General features: G+C 44.8%; 2 long non-coding RNA genes across 2 annotated transcripts in view; both read left to right on the top strand.

The window, feature by feature from the left end:
- The window catches only part of LOC310761326, a 129,467-nt gene that overhangs the window by 88,774 nt on the left and 15,846 nt on the right, over window positions 1-24,847 (top strand). The window lies entirely within an intron of this gene.
- On the top strand, window positions 4,521-10,655 carry LOC310761379. Its single transcript, XR_014547448.1, has 3 exons — window positions 4,521-4,613; window positions 9,261-9,379; window positions 10,354-10,655. It is a non-coding gene; the product is annotated as an uncharacterized lncRNA (long non-coding RNA).

Raw genomic sequence — 24,847 nt, 5'->3', positions numbered from 1 at the left:
AGGTGATAGAAGCCACAAGGGACTCAGCTACACAGTTGCAAATAAAATGTTTTAAGTGTGTTTTAAGTGCATTATACAAATGTGACACCAGATGGCGATTGTGAGCTTATGGCAAATTCAATATATATTTCTAAAGCATTTTCACAGCGTTTTTTTATACGTGTCTAGATTCCACATTGGTTTACACTGGCTCTTTTTTATTGAAAAAGCATAGCAGAGGCACCATGCAATCCTAACCATGTTTACCAAACAAAACAAAACCTTGCCTTTGAATTCTCTGCTTCTGGCTGCTTTAAAAAAAATGTGGTTTTACGTTCTTGTATTTTAATGGTTTTGTGGGCTTGGGCCCTTTTTTGTAATTGTTTAATGCTGTTTTTAGGATTCATGTTTTTGTTACTTATGCACACATCTGTGTGTACATGCGCAAATATACACACAGACATAGCGGTAACTACTGGGTGTCTAGTAACTTTTATAAATAAATAAAGTAAATAAGCTATACTGAATTTGCAATACTCTGGAGCACCGCCCCTTTAAACTCACGCCCCTTGTCTTTTGTAGCAGGGCTTTTGCAATTGTCAGACTCACTTTAGTACTGAACTCCTGCCAGAGAAGCATTTGCCTTCCTTGGGAGCCTTAGCTGTGTGCATTTGTACTTTGGCATTGCCTGGAAGGTTATTTGCTGCCGTACTGAGCAATGCTAGGTGAAAGTCAACACCTGCCAGTTGTGGCTTCATTCCCCGTGCTTGGACAAAGAGACCAAGGGTTGAACAATCTCTGGGGTGAAGGCCTGCGCTGGGCAGAATGAGTTCTCGCCCCAGGATCGCGCCATCTGTTACAAACCACACATGCCGTCTTTCAGAGTGATTAGGAAGCCTGATTCCTGTTGCATTTCAACCGTTTCTTGCAAGGTACATTTCCTCCTAATGTGGATACGAAGGGTTTAAAATTGCTCGTCCCCCTTAAAAAAAAGCAACAGCAATCCATAATTGAATGTTAACAGATTCTGTGGTGCAAACCAAACCAGTATACAAGTAGGAGAATGAGCTCATGGTCTTGTTCATATCTGAGGCTTACTAGATGATGATGATTTATTAGATTTGTATTCTACCCTTCATCTGAAGATGTGACTCTTAATTAAGGGTCGGTGGTGGTGGAATTTAATCCACTGCACGTTTAATGGCAAGCCTACCTAATTAGGGTTTTCCAAAACAATATGTGAACTGAAACACGGCTATCCTTCAAAATTTGCACTTCTCAGAATTTCTCCAGTTCTCCAGTCAAGCAGCACGTCTAAAAATACTACATATACTGTATTAAAGTGTGCATAAAAATGCACATATTAATGAAAATAAAATATTAACATGCATATAATGTTCAGGAAAGTCGCTTTGCAAAGCTGCGTATATTTGAGGAAATTGCATACAAACCAAAATTCCAAGAAGGATCAAGTCACAATCCTAAAATATACTTGAATTTGGAGTTTAAATTTTTGATTTCAGGTATTTAAATACATGACACTAGAATATTTTGTTTTGGATTGCAGTCACATAACACAACTAATATTGAATTCTCATAGCAACAACAACAAAATCTCTTTACACAAATGTTTGACTGTTTTGCCACTTCTAGATGAACTGTTTATTGAGCATTCATCCAATGATTTGTTTGCTGGGAAGTTAGATGATTTATGTCAAGGAAATATTATCCCATACTTCCTTTATTGCAAATAAATAAATAAATAAAATAAAATCTTGGAGGAAAGAGGTTTGTTGCACACGAGTTTCAAACCAACTTTCATTGCACTACCTGAATTTGTGTTTGTGTAGCCTAGCTTCATGCAAGACAAAAGCAAATATAATTTTGAACATTTTGGAACAGAGGAATAGAAATGTCTGAAACCTGAAGAACACCATTTTTTAAGGCAAATGTAGTCTGTCTAAGTGAACTAACCTCTAAATTAATTTTCGTCAAAATGATTGTGATGACTACACGATCCCATGAGAGTTACATTTTTATTATTGGAGGGCAGAGCAGAACGTTAGTGTGGGTGACTACAGCTGCAAATTTAGTACTTAACTGATAAGAGATTCATTAGCTCATTATGTTTGTGACACAATCTATCTATGGATGATGGAGGGTAGATGGAAGTAGCAGCTTCTATAGGTACCGAAAGCCATTTGCCCTTGGTAGAATTTAGCAGTGATATTTATCCTGCCTGTACCATTCTGCCTCCAGAGTAGTCTTACCTGCTTGTCTGCAAGTGTCCATCTGACGGGAGCCTGAGGCAAAGCCAGGCAGTCCCTAGGTGCAGCATGGCTAGGCAACAGCAGCAAATCACCTCCCCGCTCGCATGCACGTTCTCTCTGGCTCCCTTTCTTTTCCACACTTCAGCAGCTGTGTGTAGCATGATAAATTGAAAGGGGGCATGACAGATGTAGGAAAAGCCAGGACTAATAAGAACTCCAGCTTTCAGGGGGGCGGAAACGACTCTGATGGTGCCCATTGTGCCATGTGCGTTTTAATGCACACGGTGGCGAAGGGGGGAAATGGACAGTGCCAACAGAGATATGTGATTTGTTGTCCGTATCTAAAGTGGTTAAGGGAAGTACTGTGAATGTCTGAATCAAGTGTGTGTCTGGGTTGCAGATATCTTGTGTTGTGCCCTGCCCTCCACCCATCTGCTTCAATGGGTACCAGCTGCTCCTTACAAAAATCAGGTTGTAGTTCTGAAAGCTAATGGGTATATACAGTGGTACCTCAGGTTACAGATGCTTCAGGTTACAGACGCTTCAGGTTACAGACTCCGCTAACCCAGAAATAGTACCTCAGGTTAAGAACTTTGCTTCAGGATGAGAACAGAAATTGCATGGTGGTGGCGTGGCAGCAGCAGGAGGCCCCATTAGCTAAAGTGGTACCTCAGGTTAAGAACAGTTTCAGGTTAAGAATGGACCTCCGGAACGAATTAAGTTCTTAACCTGAGGTACCACTGTATTAGTACATAGGGATATGGGTGGCGCTGTGGTCTAAACCGCTGAGCCTCTTGGGATTGCTGATCGGAAGATGGGCGGTTTGAATCTGTGTGACGGGGTGAGCTCCCATTGCTGTGTCCCAGCTCCTGCCTACCTAGCAGTTCGAAAGCACGCCAGTGCAACTAGATAAATAGATAACGCTGTAGCAGGAAGGTAAACGGCGTTTCCATATGCTCTGGTTTCCATCACAGTGTCCCGTTGTGCCAGAAGCGGTTTAGTCATGCTGGCCACATGACTCAGAAAGCTGTCTGTGGAAAACGCCGTCTCTCTCGGCCTGAAAGCGAGATGAGCACCGCAACCCCATAGTCACCTTTGACTGGACTTAACCGTCCAGGGGTCCTTTATATATTAGTATGAATATTTGCAAGAGCTTGTTTTGTTTTGTTTTTTTGAAGCCTGAGTGCTATGTTCCCTTGATCAGGGCCTGCATATCAGCCAGGAGAGTAATCGGGACAAAAGTGGCTCTGGCCAAAGCATACACAAACCACAAACATGCACAGCCCTTGGGGACCATTGTGGGGACTGAGAGATGCCCATCATTAAAGGGACAGGCTTCTGGGTGGGTTTCAGATCTCAGAGAAAAGGACAATCTCAAAAAAGGACAGGGCGGGGACATAAAGAGCTGGCAGGGACCCACAGGATCATGTAGCCCATGCATGTCCAACTCCCAAGAGACTGTGACCAAAGTTGTTCTTCTTCTTCCTCCTCCTCCTCTTCTTCTTCTTCTTCTTCTTCGAATCATAGAGTTGGAAGAGACCACAAGGGCCATCGAGTCCAACCCCCTGCCAAGCAGGAAACACCATCAGAGCACTCCTGACATATGGTTGTCAAGCCTCTGCTTAAAGACCTCCAAAGAAGGAGACTCCACCACACTCCTTGGCAGCAAATTCCACTGTCGAACAGCTCTTACTGTCAGGAAGTTCTTCCTAATGTTTAGGTGGAATCTTCTTTCTTGTAGTTTGGATCCATTGCTCCATGTCCACTTCTCTGGAGCAGCAGAAAACAACCTTTCTCCCTCCTCTATGTGACATCCTTTTATATATTTGAACATGGCTATCATATCACCCCTTAACCTCCTCTTCTCCAGGCTAAACATGCCCAGCTCCCTTAGCCGTTCCTCATAAGGCATCGTTTCCAGGCCTTTGACCATTTTGGTTGCCCTCCTCTGGACACGTTCCAGTTTGTCAGTGTCCTTCTTGAACTGTGGTGCCCAGAACTGGACACAGTACTCCAGGTGAGGTCTGACCAGAGCAGAATACAGTGGCACTATTACTTCCCTTGATCTAGATGCTATACTCCTATTGATGCAGCCCAGAATTGCATTGGCTTTTTTAGCTGCTGCGTCACACTGTTGGCTCATGTCTTCTTCTTCTTCTTCTTCTTCTTCTTCTTCTTCTTCTTCTTCTTCTTCTTCTTCTTCTTCTTCCTCCTCCTCCTCCTCCTCCTCCTCCTCCTCCTCCTCCTCCCCCTTTTCTATCTGGATCACAGGATCCACAAGGGAGGACCCACAATCGCGATCGACCAGTTGGACATGCCTGATCCAGTCCAACCCAGGAATATGCAGCACGACAAAGAGAACAGGTAGTGAGCTATCATTAAACATCACAATATGATTTTCTCGTTGGAAAGTGGCTGAGGAGTCTCAGGCTGTCTTTGGCCTGAGGTGTCCCTTGAAGGGAAAGGTGGGGATCTTTCCCAGGAGATGCCAATTTAGACTCGATCCAATGACTAGTGGAAGATGCTGGAGGATGCCTCATTGCTGCTGTCCAAGCATTAATTGATGCCGGATAAGGCTGTCTCCTTGCACTGGATACAACAGGGGCTAATTAGGATGGTGCTTGCATGTGCCATTATGCACATCAGTTCTTGTGGGGAAATTCCCCTGAGCAGCAGCCGCTATTTGGCACAAATCACTAGAACTTTCTCTGAATACTTCACTTGAGCTTCCTCTAGATAAGTGATACTTAGCTTGGACATCTTCTGACCATTTACACTAGCACCATGTTCTTTGATCAGAGTGTAGCTAAAATAAATGCATAGTCTCAGGGCATGTGCAGAGTTCCAGTTGAATTGAGCTTCTTGGTAACAAAGCAGATTTGTTTTAATTAATAACTATATCAATGTTTTCATTGATTAACAGGTTGAGACTGCTGCCTTTTTTCTTTTTCTTTTTCTTGTTCTTTTTTTTTTTAACCTGTAAGAGCATTTTTTTAATCCAGGATGCTACAAGTTAAAGGTGTAATTTTTATTTTCTGAAGGCTGTTTTGGCTTGGGCAAAATGCCAAAATTTGGGGATGCAAAAATGCTAAAGAGGGACTTGTGTTTGCTGAACAGTAACTGATCTTGCAGTTGCTTCAGTATCTCAAGGAAAGCACCTAAAATATTGCATACCTCCAATGCTTTAAAGATGAAAATTGTGTACAAGGGGGTCCGTAATGTCACACCATGGGTGCTTTCCTGCGAGACTCTTCCCACTGTTTTAAGGAACTCTGCAACAGCATGCCTTCTCAAATAGGATGTGTGTGTAAACTGGCCCCAAATGTTCCATTTAGCTGCAGTTGAAAAACATGGAGCAACTACTCGCATAGGTGTGTGTGCGCGTGGAATGATGTAAAGGAAGCCTAGCCCTGACATTGTGCGCATATATTTACTTTCACATGAACTAGTCAAAACTTTGCATCATCCCTACTTTCCCGCACCCCACCTAGGGATAACTGAGGAATTCAATGTATGTGAATTCTAATGCCAGCTGACCAGATCTGCGCCTGCTGTCATAATGTGCAGGTCAAAATGAAATGATCCTCCAGATTTAATACTTCTCTGAATTTTGCATTAGCCGTCTCCTTAAAAAAAACCAAAAAAACACAACACGGCACCACTGTGCATCTGCAAAGAGCTTCAGAGATACATACACCAAAATTTGGTACAAATTTTCATGCGGCTTTTAAAATCCACAGGTTGATGCAGAAACGGGTTAGAACAGGTTTATGAATGTGAAACTGATGTGGACTGAAAGCAGGCTGATCCATCTGTTCCTATCCTCACCTGAGAGATATTAGAAAATAATAATAATAATAATAATAATAATAATAATAATAATTATCATTATTATTATTATTATTATTATTATTATTATTATTTCTAAGACCCTGGGGTAGAGGGCCAAAACCATGGGGGGGACGGACCTCATGTGCTTTTTTGCACACTATAAGGATGTTTTAAAGCACCATTCCACAATATCTCCCCAAAAGGCCAAATGGGGACAACCAGACATAGATTCCAGAAAATAGATACTGTCTATTCCTGATGTTGAAACAGGCAAACAACGCAGTTGGAGCATATGAAGTTCTGGAACTCAGCAAACTTATTTCAGTTCGATTTATCAATCCATTAATTAGAAACCAGATTACTGATTTTATACAGATAATGAAATGAAGCAAGTCAATTTGATGGGATCGAGCAAGTCCAATTTTAATCAGAAAAGACAACTCTGAGTGGGTCTCGACTCTCTTTTAATTGTGGTGGTTTCTCAGGGTGCCATCAGAAGAGATTCTCCTTCTACACAATAGTCAAACTACTTCACTTTGACACACTTCAGCACTGTTTATTTCATGGCCACAACACAAGGGACGATCGAATGTGCTTCAGGCACGGCATGTTGTGACATAAATGTAAAGAGATAATTCTCTTGTTTTATGAAATCAAGGTAACCAAGCAGTCACATTAGTGATAAATAATAAGCTAGATAACGTTCAGGCTTGTAACTGTGGAGTGTTCAGAAATGCTTTGAAATCCTTAAAGATCTCATATTCTTCCATGCCTAATCTTCCATGTCTGGGAGGTTTCACTTGGTTAGGGAGCATAGGAGCTTTCACTTTAATAAATGCAAGTCTTTGTGAGCCACTTGTGCCCATAGCTTGTGCATGTCCTGGAAGATATATATATTTTTTTTACTTCAAAGAAGAGTCAAAATACTGTATCACATGCAGGTTTTGGAACTCCTCTCGTTTTCAAGTCTGGTTTACCGTGAAGCATTTGATGGGGAGCTGCTGAATGAAAAACTACTTGTGTGGTTCTTTATTTAGCTTCCTGTTTATGCAGTCAAAGGCAGCAGTTAATTAAATAAATGGTGCATCTATCAAGAAAATGGTGAAGTCTTTTGGATGCTACCAAGTATAATGTTGAGAGCAGAGACCATAATTTACGGTTAGATGTTCTGATGTCTGCAGCTGCTGACCAGGTTCTTGAGTCCAGACACAATTCTCTCCCCCCCCCCCTTTTTAAAAAGCCTTAATGGTGCTTCTCTGACTTTAGCACATCAAAGACAAGTCATAGCATTCTGATATGGGCTTCTCTGGTCCACAGTTCATAGCAGAGGTGGGAAATCTGTGATCCTCCAGGTGTTATTGGATGAATCCAACTTCCATCAACTTTAGGCATGCTTGCCGGGGCTGGTGGGAGTTGGGAGCTGCACCACAGGTCCCTGAACCCTGGATTGCAGGGATTGAATTTATACTTGCACCCCATTGTCCATCAGTGAATCTATGGCATTGAGATGTGCCGCAAGCTGATGAGATATACATTTCAAAGCTTTAAATGGCCAACATTTGGAAGGGAATCCATTCAGTGCAAACTGAACAGAATTACACTTCATTTCCAAATAAGTTTCCATCGCTTTTGGGGAGGGTGGAAGAGAGGGGGAAACATTAAGACTAAGTAGCATGGCTTAATCTGTTTTTCTTTGCGCAACTTAATGTACTTGGTACACTTTGACCTACTTCTCATGGCCGACCTACATGCTACACCGGGAGATTTGATTAAATCTCCAAGTGTGGGCTTTTGTTTTCTTGTTTTATGAAATGCTGTCGTGGGAAGCAGTTGATCAGGGGTAATGACTTGGTGGCTGCGGGTGTCGGTGCTTCCCCCACCTGTGCCACAGTCCCAAAATAAATCAGCTTTTTCTTTCTTTCACACACACACACACACTCCTATTAGCTGCTTAGGGATTACAATGGGAGCTCTTGTATAGTTTGTGTACAGTTTTCTTCTCTAATGCAACTAGCTTGAAGAGGGATATATAGATTATTATGATTTTTTAGGGCAATGAAGAGGAAAGGGTAAAATTCCTGCTTGTAGTGCTTTCCTAATCAAATTGCTCAGAGGGAGAAAACAGCTGGACTCCTGGCTCTCCTGATATAATGTGCAGTTTGGACTGAAGTAGTAAGCCTGTGTCTGTACTGTGACTCCCATTTTTCCCACCCCATCCCACCCTGGCAGAGCATTACCATCAGAACTACACTGATGGGACACACCACACCCTCCCTCCACCGTCCAAAAAAGAAAACCACCCCTGACCATTAGGTCCAGTCACGGACGACTCTGGGGTTGTGCGCTCATCTCGCTCTATAGGTCGAGGGAGCTGATGTTTGTCTGCAGACAGCTTCCAGGTCATGTGGCCAGCATGACTAAGCCGCTTCTGGAGAACCAGAGGAGTGCACAGAAATGCTGTTTACCTTCCCGCTGGAGTGGTACCTATTTATCTACTTGCACTTTGACGTGCTTTCGAACTGCTAGGTGGGCAGGAGCTGGGACCGAACAACGGGAGCTCACCCCATCATGGGGATTCAAGCCGCCGACTTTCCGATCGGTAAGTCCTAGGCTCAGTGGTTTAGACCACAGCATCACCCGCATCCCTTTCTTAAACTTTAACTTTCTTAAACACCCACACAAACACAAATATTCTAAATATGTGCTTCAAAGTATATCTTCTATCCAAATATGCACTGGTAGATGTATTTTGATTGATTTACTTTTCTGAGTTGACAATTGCATTGGTAGATGTGTGAAGCGAGAGAGCCAGTAGGTCTCGTAAGTTTCGATCGGCACATTCGTTCGAGAGAAGCTGATAGGTCACTTCATACTGGGATTTCCAAAGGTTGAATTCCTCGAGCATCATCTCTAATGGCTGATGTCTTTCCCACATTCCAACAATGCACATAGCAATTCTGGGAACTGGGTGAAAACTGACGGAGGATGCATTTTTGTAGAAGCACAAATTGGCAGAAACCTGAGAGCTTTGGCAGTGGCCATTGAATGGGGATTGCTGGCTGCCACTGAACAGCTGCAAAGTGTTTGAGGGAAAAGCATAACTTTCAGGGGGGGAAGTGGTAGTGGGGGGAGTGCTTGACCCTTTTCCTGACGGCATTTTTCTTCTGTCACTTCCCACAGCCCATTCCTGTGTTGTGTTGCAGAGAAAAGCAGCTGGAGGGTGGAGTTAGAGAAAGAGGGAGAGGGAGAGGAAGACTATCCATTCACTTCCCTTCTTTGCTAGCACTCTCCCAGTGGAGGTTAGTGTGAATGAGGCTCTGCCCCACCAGCTTAAGTTTGCCCTCACCTCCCTCCCTTCCTGCACCCAGTCCAGTGGGTGGCGCTGGCTGCCAGTTTCCTCCCCCTCAAGTGTCATGGATTGGTTGGATGCAGAAGAATGGTGGGAGGAACCAGCTGGGGAACCACGCAGGGAAGAAGGTTCAGATCCCAGGGAATGGTGGTGGGACAACAATGAGTAGTCAGAGGAAGAAGAGGAGGTGTCAGAAGCCAAGGAGGTCACAGGGCTTGGTGAGCTGGCAGAGAGAAGTCCAGATTCAGGCTGAAGCAGGTGGGTGGAGGGTGGAAACCCAAGAGGTAGAGATGAGTCAGGTTGGTGAAGAGCCATGAGTGACTCCCCCTCCTGCTGATATAAGATCCCCCTGATCTCCCAGAGCCAGAAGAGGCAAAAAAAGGGCAGCGGAGAGGTTGGTGGTGCATGGTCACAGTCTCTGAATGCTTGGGGAAAACCCTGAAGAGGAGGGGATTTAGGTAGTAGTGGGGAGGTGAGGACCTTCAGTCTCAGCAACTGCTTCATGGGAGCAACACCTACCAGAGGTGAGTTGCTGCGCCCATTAGGGCTGACACTCCTGTGTTGATCGTTGTTGTTGTTTTTTTCTTTTTGCTAAGAAATAGTTAACTCCAACTTGCTCAGTGTGATTTACTGCTGACTCGCTCCTGACATCCAGTCTCAGTGTCTCAGAGAGCCAGTGTGGTGTAGTGGTTCAGAGCGGTGGACTCGTAATCCGGTGAACCGGGTTCGCTTCCTAGCTCCTCCACATGCAGCTGCTGGGTGACCTTGGGCCAGTCACACTTCTCTGAAGTCTCTCAGCCTCACTCACCTCACAGTGTTTGTTGTGGGGGAGGAAGGGAAAGGAGAATGTTAGCCGCTTTGAGACTCCTTCGGGTAGTGATAAAGCGGGATATCAAATCCAAACTCTTCTTCTTCCCCTTGTAGAACTCAGCAGGGAGAAGGATGGGGACATAACTCAAATAAGTTGACTGCCTGTCATTGGTTCTGCCTCCACCTACTGTGGGTCTTCCTGCTTTCCACCCCACCAGTCCCAATGGGCACCACTGAGCTCGCCTCTTGCTCTCTGCGGTATTTTGGTGACCATCTCTGCAGCTCTGCGTGTGCCACTGAGCACGTTGTTCAGCTCTTCTAGCAACAAAATATGTACAGCATTTATGTTCTCTAATATCCTCCAAGGTCTTCTAGCAAGTCCGAAGACTATGTCGCAGTGGTCGTATCCTAGGGACTGGGAACTCTTACCTCACCACTGAATGGATTTCTAGAATAGCTTGCATGTTTTATTGTTTCCAGGTGTTAGTGGTTGTTCATACTTGCCCTCCTTCTATGGTTAACCAGTGACCTGACCTCTTCAGCTGAAGCTGTTTATGCAGCAACTCTTTCTGACAAGGCAAAAAATGTATAGGAACTCAGCAACTATACCTTACTTGTCAGTTTCTGTTGAATACGAGACAAACGTCACTGGAATATGGGGCAAATAATATCCATAGAATATCTCTGTGAGCTGCCCCTTGGTCTTCTAGGAATAGCTCAAGTAGGACTGTGATTTCCCAATAGAACACGCTAATAAGATCTTTCCATAGCTACTCTAGATTTTTATTGATCACCTTTCCTTTGTGTGGTTTTTCCCCACCCTCCCCAGAGCCTTAGAAATCCCGAGCTATGCAGTTTAATGCCAAATGTCTACATAACAGATAGCAAAGATGATGAGGTCATATAAGGTTGTGTCTAGATGGTTTGGCCAGGAGAGAGTTGTGATGAGGCGCTTTGCAACCAGGAAAAGGGACCAAAATGCAGAATGCAAGAGAATCCCACCTTTTCTGCCAATATGGCAGTGCAGCACCATGCGTGCTTGTGGGTTTGCTGTCCCTGCACCTGCTTTCTCTTCCCATAAGGTTTCACCCATTTCCCCCAGTACTGAACTCACAAAACATACAATAAAAATCCTGAAAAACCATGAAAACAGAAAAGTGCAAACATATATAACTCCCTTAACAGCAATAAGAAGGAGAACTTAATTGTAAATCAATCAAATGCTTGTTACAGCTAAATACAAAGTGACCGCATGAATCATTAGCTTATTGTTGGACATTATCTTTATTAGCATCAAGAAGGATGTCCCCAAAATGCAGCAAGCCTTCAGGCTCCCCAGAACTCTTCATCAGGCTGTCAGCAGCAGATGGTGTGCCACCACTCACCTGCTCTCCCTTTGGCTGAATTCCTGCTGCATGCTGGGGTGGAGAGGGAGATGAGCAAGGCAGTGGTGGGGTCACCACAGTGCAAAAAAGCCAGCAAGAGTGCAGGATTGGCTCCACACTGACCATGCTGCCTAACCCATCACCATTTTCTCCCCCCCCCCTTTTAATATTTTATTTTCATTTTTAAACACAATTTTTATACATTCACAACCTTTTCAAATTTTTCACTCCTGGGATTACTTAAATCCCTTGGACTCCACCCCACCCCACCCCTGGTTTCCAAATTTCCCCCTATTTCTTTGCATCTAATTGCATTTTCTAGTTCATTTTGTCACTCTTTCCTTTCCTTTAACTAATATTACATTATACGTGTTACAATAATCCTGCTAACGTTTTTAAGTATACACAGTGGTTTTTAAGATATTCTATAAACCTTTTCCACTCTTGATTGAATTTCTTGTCACCTTGGTGTCTGATCCTCACGGTCATCTTTGCCATTTCGGCATAGTCCATCATCTTGGTTATCCACTCTTTGGGACTTTTTCTTCCTTCCACTTCTGGGCAAGTAGCATTCTTGCGACTGTTGTCATGTACATAAATAGTCTTTTTAATTCTTTTGGTATTTCATCTCCTGCTAACCCTAGTAAAAAGGCTTCTGGTTTTTTTGATAAAAGTTACCTTAAACATTTTTTCAATTCGTTATATATCAATTTCCAGAAGTCTTTTACTATTTTACATGTCCACCACATGTGGTAGAAAGTACCTTCTTTATCTTTACACCTTCACTGGTATGTAGCAGTGACTCAGCTGGAGGGAGGTGCATCCCTACCACATCATCTGCAACCGCAAGATGTTAAAGGGAGCAGGGAAAGGAAAAGGAAACACAACCACAAATGGAAATGAGACTGATGTTGTAGCCATGGAGTCAGGTTGTAGGCTCTGCCACCAACCCACAGCTCTTTTTCACTCAATCCCTTGCCTTGTTCTGTATTTCCAAATATATGTGATATTTAAAGATGGAGTCCCATCCACGTTTGGAGCATCAGAAATGGTCTTCTGATAACGTTGAGCCCCACGTGGCATTTGGTGAGAATCCTTAATAGCGTGAAATCCATGGGGTTACGACCACACAACTCAGCTGTGCGAAAATCAAAAGCAATCTTCAATTTTGGCGAAACCCAGCCAGATTCAGCGGAGGCTAGTGAGTGATATTGGAGCACTGGCGGGGGAGGAGGCATTTGGAATGGGAGAAGGACTATTTCATTTTTGAGTGGACCATCCAGAAAAAGCCTGAGCTGTCCCCCACAAATACTGCCCTACTTTCCAAGATTGGGACGCGGGTGGCGCTGTGGGTTATACCACAGAGCCTAAGACTTGCTGATCAGAACGTCGGCGGTTCGAATCCCCGCAATGGGTGAGCTCCCGTTGCTCGGTCCCTGCTCCTGCCAACCTAGCAGTTCGAAAGCACGTCAAAGTGCAAGTAGATAAATAGGTACCGCTCTGGCAGGAAGGTAAACGGTGTTTCTGTGCGCTGCTCTGGTTCGCCAGAAGCGGCTTAGTCATGCTGGCCACATGAACTGGAAGCTGTACGCTGGCTCCCTCAGCCAATAAAGCAAGATGAGCGCCGCAACCCCAGAGTCGGCCACGACTGGAACTAATGGTCAGGGGTCCCTTTACCTTTACCATCTTTCCAAACTTGTCCATCTCTAGACTTTTGAATAGGGATGAAGACCCCATGCCCCCCCTCCAGAGGCTGTTAGTCTCCATCTCCTGACAGTCCCAGCCAGAATGGCCAATGGACAAAAGTGAAGGGAGGGGTGGTCCATCACTTTCCCATCCCTGCTCATGTGAACTTTAAAATGTGCATCTCCACAGCTGCATGCAACACTTGAACCAGTTCTGGTGAGCCGTGTTCTTCCTGCACAAAAGCTGACACCTCTGCTATCTTTCCATTCAAACCCAGGCATTGTGGTGGCAAGTGAATTCGGCTTGTACTTGCTCGATAATGAATTGGTGCTTCTTTCCCCCTTTTCTGTTCTGTGGATTTTCTTTTCATACTTCTGCTCCACTTTCCACTCTGGCATACATTATAAGAGTACTTGACTGTAGACTCCAGTTCCACTCAGATGTAATTGTTCTCCCTCTCCCCGTCTCCCTCTCTTGCTCTCTGTTTGTGTGTGTCTAAGAGGGAGACAGAGAATGGATTCTCTTGCTTCTGGGCTCTCTGCAAGCCAATTAGTCTCCTACTGACACCTCAAGGAATCCCTTCCATGGGCTTAGCTAACCTTACCTGCTAGCTTTTATTCTGCCAGCCAGTGGTCAGAGCAGTATGAAGACACCCAGAATCTAGACCTTAAATTTATCAGCCTTGATGCCTCCTGTTAAAAAGAATGTTTTACATATAACACATACGTTCTTTTTTACTTGCTAACCATTGTGTGCCATTTCCTAGCTTGTTTTTATAAGCCACTCTCTGTGTTTTTTTCCCTAGCAAGACTACTCAAGATTTATTGGTTCTGCAGAGGCATCCATTTTTATTAAAGTAAGCCCAAGGCTGCAAGACCAAACAAATGTAACCTCCATCCAGGCTTGTTACGACTTGTTGCACTCTGTTGGAGACCTGAAATAGAATTTCTAAAGAACAACCAAAGCTCTCAATCCTAGCGGATGCATAGTTTTCACGTGTGTCTCCTTTGGCTGGGCCATTTCAGAAAGGAAGTAGTTTCTCGGAGTGAGGATTCCTTAAGTGCCTCATCATCACTATGCAAAGAATGAATGTCTCCTGGTTTTAATTAGCCGCAGTGATGACCTCTGCAGTATTTATAGCATGCCAGCTCTAAGTCAAAACATGAAGCCGGAGGCAATCAATGCATCGCTTTATCAAGACCCAGCCATTGACAGCTCCATATGATGAGATTAAGGACCAAACTAGAAGCGGCAAGGACAGCTACATATGTCTGCATTATACATTTAAAGCAGCGTCATAGCATGGTTTTCCCCCAAATAATCCCGGGAGCTATAGTTTGCAACGGTCACTGATTGTTGCTAGGAGACCCCTATTCCCCTCACAGTGCTACAGTTAAATAAATAAATAAATAATTTTTAATATCCCGCCCTCCCCAGCTGAAGCCGGGCTCAGGGCGGCTAACAACAATAAAACAATACAAAATTCTAAAATCATTTCATTATAAAATTAATTCAAATCAAATTGATGGCAACCATTGGGCTAGAGTTCTGTGAAGATTGCCATAGGAGGAAGTCAGGCTGTGCCCTGGCCAAAGGCTTGGTGGAACAGCTCTGTCTTGCAGGCCCTGCGGAAAGATGTCAAGTCCCGCAGGGCCCTAGTCTCTTGTGACAGAGCGTTCCACCAGATTGGAGCCGCGGCCGAGAAAGCCCTGGCTCTGGTTGAGGCCAGCCTAACCTCTCTGTGGCCTGGGACCTTCAAGATGTTTTTGTTTGAAGATCGTAAGTTCCTCTGTGGGACATACCAGGAGAGGCAGTCCCGTAGGTACGAGGGTCCTAGGCCATATAGGGCTTTAAAGGTTAAAACCAGCACCTTAAACCTGATCCTGTACTCCACCGGGAGCCAGTGCAGCTGGTATAGCACCGGATGAATGTGATCTCGCAGCAAGGACCCCGTAAGGAGTCTCACTGCAGCATTCTGCACCTGCTGGAGTTTCTGGGTCAGTCTCAAGGGCAGCCCCACGTAGAGCAAGTTACAATAATCCAGTTCCCAGACTCCCCTTGGAAGAGGATCGACTGTTAATCCAATCTGAAGCACACACACATAGTACTGCTAAGGAAGAGAATATTGTGTGCAAATGTAAAAGAGCGAAGACCCACATGAAGGTTTAAGGTGAGCATTGACAGATCTGCCCATCCTCCACTCCCAGCTTAAGCTTTGTGCCTGGAGGCAGGGCTTCAGAGAGAGAAAGGGAGAGCAAAGCAGATGAAAAGGACAAGAATATTTCTGCCCTTCCTATGCGAGACAGTTGCTCGGTGTGCGTGGGATCTATTGCTAGCGATTTTTATGACTGGCTAAGCAGAGAAGCTGGACAGAAGCCTCTCAGTCACTGAAAATGTGCTGGTGTTATTGCGGGGGGCAGGGGAAAGACTGGACCTCATGGCTTTGGGGATTTCAGGGGGTTGAGAAACTCAGCAGGACTAGACCTCACTTTGCCCTCGCTGACTGGCTGTCATTATTGGGAACAGAATGATAGACTTGACTGATTTTGATTTAAAGCTTTCTATTATGGGTAATGTTCACCAGCTTCACTAAACAAAAACTCCCTATCACATGTGTTTTTTAGAAGGTTCACGAGGGCTTTTTTTCTGAGAAGTCACACTCAACTCCATGGGATCATTAGTTGATGAAGGATTTTTACACATTGCATGCCAGGGCAGCGAAAATATCAATTATTGACTACACAACTTGAGCCCATTAATATACATTTCTCTCAGTCAGGCAACTGGGGGGAGGGGTATACGGTCTCTCAGCTGTCCTTCTAAATTGGAGGCCTGAGTTTAGCTCAAAAGCTCCTGAAATATCTCCAAAGACATTCACCATTAGCCAAGTAGAAGCACCCATTTATTAGTCCTGCACAAACAGCATTGTTAAAGCAGACACCAAGTTTCCTGGTTCTGGAAACCAGTAAAAACCTTTGCAGACATATTTGTGGTTTTCCTGTTTTGTTCATGTTGCCCTGGCACTGGGCCACCTGAGGGCTGTTCTCTCCCCACGCACCCCATTCTGGTAGTGATGAACAGCAGAGGCTTCAAAGACTCATGACATGATGGAGGGGGAAAGGAGCGGAAATATTATTAATAATGAACTTTACTACTTGCAGGCCAAACCAGAACGTTATGCTAAACCTGTGGTTGCTACCAAAAAATACCCTACCACATTCTACCCCTTAGCCATCTCTGTTGTCTGTAAGAAATTGCTTGCGTCCTCATGCCATGACATGCTGTGTTTCCTCACTGCTGCTCTATTGGCTGCCCCTAGTTGTTAGTGGGAAAATGCAGGTGGTTGAAACCCACAACGAACCAAGACATTTAACACCAACTTTGTTATAGCCTGTTGGTTGAAACTGCCTGGCCACCTCGTTCTCTGTCGGGAAGGCCCGGTTCAAGTTATTATCACATGCCGTAAAGGTAAAGGGACCCCTGACCATTAGGTCCAGTCGTGACCGACTCTGGGGTTGCGACGCTCATCTCGCTTTATTGGCCGAGGGAGCCAGCATACAGCTTCCGGGTCATGTGGCCAGCATGACTAAGCCTCTTCTGGCGAACCAGAGCAGCGCATGGAAACGCCGTTTACCTTCCCGCCAGAGCAGTACCTATTTATCTACCTGCACTTGATGTGCTTTTGAACTGCTAGGTTGGCAGGAGCAGGGACCGAGCAACAGGAGCTCACCCCGTCGCAGCGATTCGAACCGCCAACCTTCTGATCGGCAAGTCCTAGGCTCTGTGGTTTAACCCACAGCACCACCCGTGTCCCTTAGTTATTTTCACATGCCATAAGATCACCCAAAAATGCAGCTGCCACATCTTCACATGGTGTGCTTATTGCTTCCATTAGCAATATATTGTGAGTTGCTGAACCATCCCAGAGCAAACCTTCAGGTTCAACCGTTTCCTCATACGAGCACCGAGTGGGGCCTCAGATTCAAATAATCCATATTCACCATTTAAACCGGCATGGAAAACCTACCTGAGGGCAGCTGTCCCTCCTCAAACGCAGCATAAGAACTGGGAAACACAACATGCCCTGCTCCTACTTGGGAAGTTCCATGGGGGCATGTTCACACATAACAAAAATCTATGCCTCCCTCTCCCCGATCTCAGCGAGAGGGGCAGCATTCTGCTAGGCCTTGAGGTTCATCTTCTCCACCCCAGGAGCAGGGAGGATGGACGATAATGCCATGTGCTGGAACACTCCCAATGAGAGTCCGTGTTCTGCCTGTGGAGGAAGAGGTGGGGCAGGGCAGGGTACCACTTTTTGCTCTTCTGCTGTCTGAGGCAGCCTCTTCACCCCGCCTCATGGGAGGGCTAGTTCTGTTTATGTGTAAACATGAACATTTACTCTACATCCAGCAAATTGCAGGGCCATGGGGTGTTCTGAGTGGATGGTCCTAGTTTGAGGCCATTATCAGTGTTTGTGTGTGGTCACAAATTGAGGTACACCTGTGAAGAGTGTATATGCGCAACTCAAATCCCCAAAAGATTGTCATTTTTGACATAGACTTCCTCTAAAAACCTTGTTCAGAGTAAGAAACTGCTCGGATCTTCATGCTCATGTGTATTCTGATGCAGACATTATTGCTCTGCTTAATTCTTCTATACCTCAAAATATAAGATGAGATTTGGCACAAAATGTGGTTTTAATTCATCATTGTTTTTAAGACTTGGCCCCATTGGACATCTCAAATGGAGCTGAGGAAGCTCCCTCAAATTGTGATTTTTTTAAGGCTCCAGGGAACTGTGGGCAATCTCTAGAGTTTAGAGGAAACAGCACAATCTCTCATCTTGTTTAACCAAGCACCGGAAAACTTCCCGGCCCAAATTCAGCTACTGTGTTTATACAAACACAGTATTTACTCTCTCAAAGCTCTCCTACGGCCTCTATTTTTTTTTGACCTTGTTAAGAAAACAAGCCTAAAAACTTTCCTCCCAGGCATCTCAGTATTTAAATGCAAATGCTGCATTTAACTGATACATGCTTCCTCTCCAGGCTCTGAAAGTTGCTTGGACTTTGCAACCACTCCCTGGAGATGAAAAACAACCACCAAATTTGGGGACATTTTTTGGGGACTTCTTATCAGTATCCAGGACTTTAACAAAAATGTATGGAATTTCAGGGAGCAGTTAAATGGCCAACACTGAGTCAATTTTGAAATCTTTTTTTTAAAAAACCAAGAACCTTTTGTGTTCTGTTTTCCAGGGGTGTCGGCAGCTACTGAGTTCTGAATTACACGAAGGGCAGTTTGCCAGGATTAAGATGCATGATTCTTATGGTATCATATCCTCACAACAATCCTGTGAGAAAGGCCCAAGACTGACCCGAAGTTGTCTAATGGACTTCCTAACTGAGCAGGATTTTTAACCCCAAGCCCCCTCCAGACAAACAATCAGCGGCGGAGGAAGCCGCTCAGGTGCCTAGGGCATAGCTGTCAGCTTTTCCCTTTTCTTGCGAGGAATCCTATTCAGAATAAGGGAATTTCCCTTAAAAAAGGGAAAACGTTGACAGCTATGGCCTAGGGTGCCACACCCAGGGGCAGGGCGAGCCGCCCATTGGGGCAGGGTGCACCGCGGGGCCTCCAGAGTCTGCCTGCCTCTTCCCACTCATCCACCCTACAGCTAGTGGGGAGGCAGCAGGCGGACCCAGGAGAGAAGTGTGGCTTGGGCATGCTGCAGGCCCCACGGTGAGTGCCACCCGGCATTTTGTCACCCCCCCAGTGGTGACACCTGGGGCGGCCCGCACTCACCACATACCCCCTTCCTCCGCTCCTGCCAAAAATTACACTGGATTTCCAGGCTCCATGTTAAGAAGTAATTTTATTCAACTACTGTGGCCCATCAGTGCAAGGTTCCACTTGCTCAATGGGACCACCCCTCTTTCCTCTCCCCAAAATTCCATTGTGCAAATAGAGTGCACTGAGGAGCATTCACATAGTGCTACACTGGATACCCTAGGGATGAAATCTGAGCATTTCAGCTCTCTCAGTTTCTCATTTTTCCAGTTCTCCGCATTTCCACATCACCTTTTAAGGACTCGTCCCCAAATTTCATCAGCATTTCACTTACTATACACATTTTTATATGCAATTTCCCCTAATATAACACATTTTTGTATATTATTTTCGCTGATAATGCATTTATATGCACACTTTGTACACATTCCTTGGCTGGAAAATTGCATTGCAAAATTCAGAGCTGTGTGAATTTCAAATGATTGCTGTATTTTGGGTTTTCCTGTAGTTTGGGAAGGTGAGAATTATGTACGTCCACCTTTCAGTGCAAATGGTATCATATTTCTCCCACATTCCTAAATGCAACCCATTGTATTTTCTGTATCTATGGATTCTGGCTGTATTTTGCATACCAGCTTCTCTTTGCTGTATTGAACTACTTCTGAAATTACAAATAAACACGCAGTCGCAGGCACACCTGGATAATAATGCACATCTCTTGAGTGAGCTTTGCTCTCAGTGACCAGCAACAGTTGGCTAAATTGCTGCCCCTTGATTCAAAGCCCTGTAAATAAATCCTCTCCCAGACGCCGGTTAAACTGTCTGGTTTATTTCTAGCCTGTCATATCTTTGAAGATCATAACTTCATTGAAAAAGGCTCCTGCAATGAGCTGTGGCAATAGAATAATGCATTGTGAAAGGAATTTATTCATTGGCAATAATTTCCTGCAAGTAAGAGCGTTGTGGTGTGTTTTTTTTAAAGGGCCTCTTTTCATTCAGAACAATTTCCGCCAACTTAGCAGAAATCAAAAAGGAAATTTTAAAAATGATTTTGAGTACTTATAGAAGAGAGACAAACCAGATAATAGACTTGGCGTAGAGTAGTGCTGACGTCTTTGCCATCTGGGTGTTGAAGCCAGCAACCCAAAATATTGCTTATGTTCTTTTATACATAAGCTGTGATACCATTCCTACAGGTTTGCTTGATTTTATTACTCCCAAAGCTTTATTTCCCTGACAGACAATACACATCCGATAGGGATGTGCTTACCAACCATGAGATAAGTGGGTAGGTCAGCCTTCTATCTTTCCCAGCTGTTTTCTTCCCACTTTTCTTTCATTATCCAAGTCTTCTTTATTTTCTGATATCCTTGTGTTGTTGTTTAGTCGTTTAGTCGTTTAGTCGTGTCCGACTCTTCATGACCCCATGGACCAGAGCATTCCAGGCACTCCTGTCTCCCACTGCCTCCCGCAGTTTGGTCAAACTCATGCTGGTAGCTTCGAGAACACTGTCCAACCATCTCGTCCTCTGTCATCCCCTTCTCCTTGTGTGCTCCATCTTTCCCAACATCAGGGTCTTTTCCAGGGAGTCTTCTCTTCTCATGAGGTGGCCAAAATATTGGAGCCTCAGCTTCAGGATCTGTCCTTCCAGTGAGCACTCAGGGCTGATTTCCTTAAGAATGGATAGGTTTGATCTTCTTGCAGTCCATGGGACTCTCAAGAGTCTCCTCCAGCACCATAATTCAAAAGCATCTGATATCCTAACTGCCCTCAATTCTTCACCAGGATCTTCCTCTTCTTCAACTGGAAGGAGCATTTTGAGATATCTCCATGTGGAAGAACATAGGCTCCCCATACTGAGGAAACTGACCAATCCCTGTCAGTTTTCTGATGGTACCATTCACCCCCACTGCATTCAAAATATGGACCAAACCAGTCTGAAGGGAGCCTGCCGCTCATTGCACAACCAGCAGGTTGTTACTTGGTGACAATGTGGAAGGAGGCCTTCTGAGTGATAGCTTCAGCCCTTGGGAATGCTCTCCCTCAGGTAATTTGTGGTCAAATTGTGGTACCCTTTTAAATGCCGCTTAGAAATATAAATGTTTATTTCCTGTACTCTGACTCTTAATTTGTAATTCTTGGTTCTCTTTGTGCTATATAGTTCTGTTTTTGACCAGCAAATGTTATCAAACGTTATTGTTTTGCATTTCCGTTGTCTGTTTTCTCAGACCCTCCAAGTGTCCCTATTTTCCAGGGACATCCCTGATTTAGAGAAGCCGTCCTGGTTTCTGATTTGATTCCGTAATGTCCACTTTTCCTTAGGATGTCCCTATTTTCATTGGAGAAATCTTGGAGGGTATTGCGTTATCCGACCCCCCAACCCTTCTGAAGGCAATCCAGTATAGGGAAGCTTTTTTTTTAATGTTTAATGTTTTATTACGTTTTTATATATGTTGGAAGCTGCCCAGAGTGGCTGGGGCAACTCAGTAAGATGTGTGGGGTACAAATAGTAAAAATTATCATTATGGAATGGGATGTCCCTATTTTCATCTGAGAAATGTTGGTGGGTATGTTGTCTTCTATTGAGATAGACTATTATCTTTCTTTGTGTATACTGTTGTTGTCATTTTTCTGTCTAGGGAGACAATGGGAGAGTGCACCTTTGGTGTTGAAGTCAAGCCACTGGAAAGTTACAGAAGGAAGAATACCCAGATAGCATTTAGTGTTTGACCCCCCCCCCCCACTTGCCCACATTTATAGAATAAATAATATAAAACAGTACCATTGCCCCATCCATGGGCATCTCTAGTCTCCGCTGCTCCTTGGCCCCTTTTCTATACCTGAATGACACAGAGAGAGTGTATTTTGTGCAGCTGAATAAGCTGCTCTGACGGGTGATGGAGAAGGAAAGGGGTATTTCAGATTGCCATATGAGCTGTCAGATGCAATGTGTTCAGTGGTATTTATAGGTGCAGGTTGCCGCAGTGAGGAAGAAAAAGAAGCAAAGTTAAGGTTCTGCAAAAAGGGAAACAGTGACGGCATCGTCACTGTGCCTCGGCAATGCCATATGTGTATTCATTGTGACAGTCTCAGGCTTTGAAACGGGGATCACAAATTCTAAAAATATCAAATTTGGGAAACTGGCTCAATAGGAAAGGCTTGTTTCTGCGTCAGGATATCCTTGGAGGAGCTGTCAAAGGCCATCTAGACCTAGGTCAGGTGTGGCGAACCTCCCCCCCCCCTGGATATTGCTGAACTACAAATCCCATCATCCTCAGCAACCATGGCCAATGACAAGGGATGATGGGAGTTGTAGTTCAGCAACATCTGCAAGGCCAAAGGTTCCCCACACCTGGTCTAGAAAGTTCATAAAGTAGAAAAAAGGCTATTTTCCTCCCTTATGCCAAAAGGATATTTTTTGGAATGCCTTTAAATAGCATACTTAGTTCCATGTGTGACTTCCAGATCTGCTCAAGTCTGAAGATTTTGGATATGTCCAACCACAAGCAACGCTGTCAGCTTCAAGCTGAGGTGAGAGACATTTATGAGGCACCTCTGCCAAGCATTCAAGATGGTTTGGCTCTCCCTGGGAATGACGCTGACCTCTGGGGTTTCCGAGCTAGGTGATCTCCAGCCTTATGACCCCAGGTCGGGCAGAAACCCCTCACAATAGGATGCTTTTGGGATGCAAATATAAAAAGATGGATGTGCAAACCTAAAAACTGGTGCAGGGCAGATGGAATATCCAATAGTCTGGGGAGCATTTCCCCAAGACACCTCCCTTGCTCCCAGTCTAGCATGACAATCCTCAATGGCAAAATAGGCAGCTGCCTTCTGAGTGGCTCTAACAGTGAAAAAACAGGCGTAGTCAGTGGGTTCACCTGGACTGTAGGTTCCCCAGCGCTGCATGCATACAGACACACAGTGTTGCTGGCTGTCCGGAACAGCTTCCTTTGTCTGACATTTCCCGATCCAGGACTTGAGGCCCCTGCTGTGCGTGACTAGAGCGACAGCCTCAAGTGCTTTGCATCCACAAGAGGAAATTAGGTCAGTGCCCTTCCCAAGGTTGATGAGTTGCCAGCTTGTGAGCAGAGGACATCTGCTCAGTTTCAAGTGGGCTGGCATAATGTTTAGCTGGAATAAAGGGGCTGAAGGAGAATTCTGTGGGGTGGCAGAAAGTGCATTTCTGACGCTGCTACCTTACCTGACCTACCAAGAGCAGCAGTCTTGATCTGCCGCCGCTGTTTTGTTGCAAACGCCACGGGCGTTCACTCTCTCATAACCCCCCCACCCCACCCGCTTTTGTTCTCCTTCCTTGTTGGCTGCAGAAGTGAAGAGCTGCAAAAATAGGAGAAGAAATCCAATCCACAAGTATGGGGTGGTGGTGTGTTGAAATTAATCTAGAAGTCTCAGATACCTGCTCTTCCAGGTCTAGAAGCCCACTAAGAATGGCTTGCCCATAGCTGTCAACTCTGCCCTTTTCTTGCGAGGAATCCTATTCAGAATAAAGGAATTTCCCTTTAAAAAAGGGGAAAGTTGACAGCTATGGGCTTGCCCCCCACTCTGCCCCAGAGCTTCTGACATCCTTCAGTCACTGACCTAGAAATAAAATTTTAAAAATCCTTCCAGTAGCACCTTAGAGACCAACTAAGTTTGCTATTGGAATGAGCTTTCGTGTGCATGTGGTTAAACCACAGAGCCTAGGGCTTGCCGATCAGAAGGTTGGGGGTTTGAATCCTCACGACGGAGTGAGCTCCCATTGCTCGGTCTCTGCTCCTGCCAACCTAGCAGTTCGAAAGCACAAAGTGCAAGTAGATAAATAGGTACCACTCCGGCGGGAAGGTAAACGGCATTTCCGTGTGCTGCTCTGGTTCTCCAGAAGAGGCTTAGTCATGCTGGCCACATGACCCGGAAGCTGTCTGCAGACAAACACCGGCTCCCTCGGCCAATAAAGTGAGATGAGTCGTCTCACGACTGGACCAGAGTCGTCTGCGACTGGACCTAACGGTCAAGGTCCCTTTACCTTTACCTTTAAGGTGCTACTGGAAGGGTTTTTTTATTTTGTTTCAACTATGGCAGACCAACACGGCTACCTACCTATATCTGACCTGGAAATAGCAGAGGTTGTATCATCATCTCTAGCGATTCCACTCTAAATAGTTCAACATTTGATCTTTTTCTTTCCCTTCCCACGCCTCTCCACACCCAGGAACCCAAATCCACAAAGAGTGCTGTTTACAATTTTGTTTTGTTTTGTTTTTTAGAAAAAAAGGTGTGGTCTTCTAGACTTTGTAAAATTGTCTTTTAGAATTGTAAAATCCTCCCCACCTTGCCACTCAGCTGGTACCGGCCTAAAGGCTCATTTAAACAAACAAACAAACAAAATGCAGGGATTTAAAATTCTCAGGGTGACTTTCAAAATGTCAAAGCACAAGGGGTAAACAGAAACAGACCCCAAAATAGCTCAGTAGAGCATGAGACGCTAAATCACAGAGTTCTGGGTTCGAGCTCCATGATGGGCAAATCTTTTCTACCTCGCAGGGAGTTGGACTAGATGTCCCTCAGATCTCTTTCAGCTCTACAGTTCTGTGATTCTATCTACAGTACTAAAAACAGCACCATAAAGACCACCATAAAAGTGTGACAAGCATCATTCATGATAAAAGATGCAGAATCCTGGGTTCCAAATCTATACTCCACTCTGGAGCACGACCAGCAGCAAAATACATTTTGCTGCCGAAGGTGAAAGAC

The sequence above is a fragment of the Podarcis filfolensis genome, assembly GCF_964270895.1.
Source record: "Podarcis filfolensis genome assembly, chromosome: 4".
NCBI lineage: Eukaryota > Metazoa > Chordata > Lepidosauria > Squamata > Lacertidae > Podarcis > Podarcis filfolensis.
Note: the sequence above shows the minus strand (reverse complement) of the source record. Positions and strands in the feature narration are given on the sequence as shown.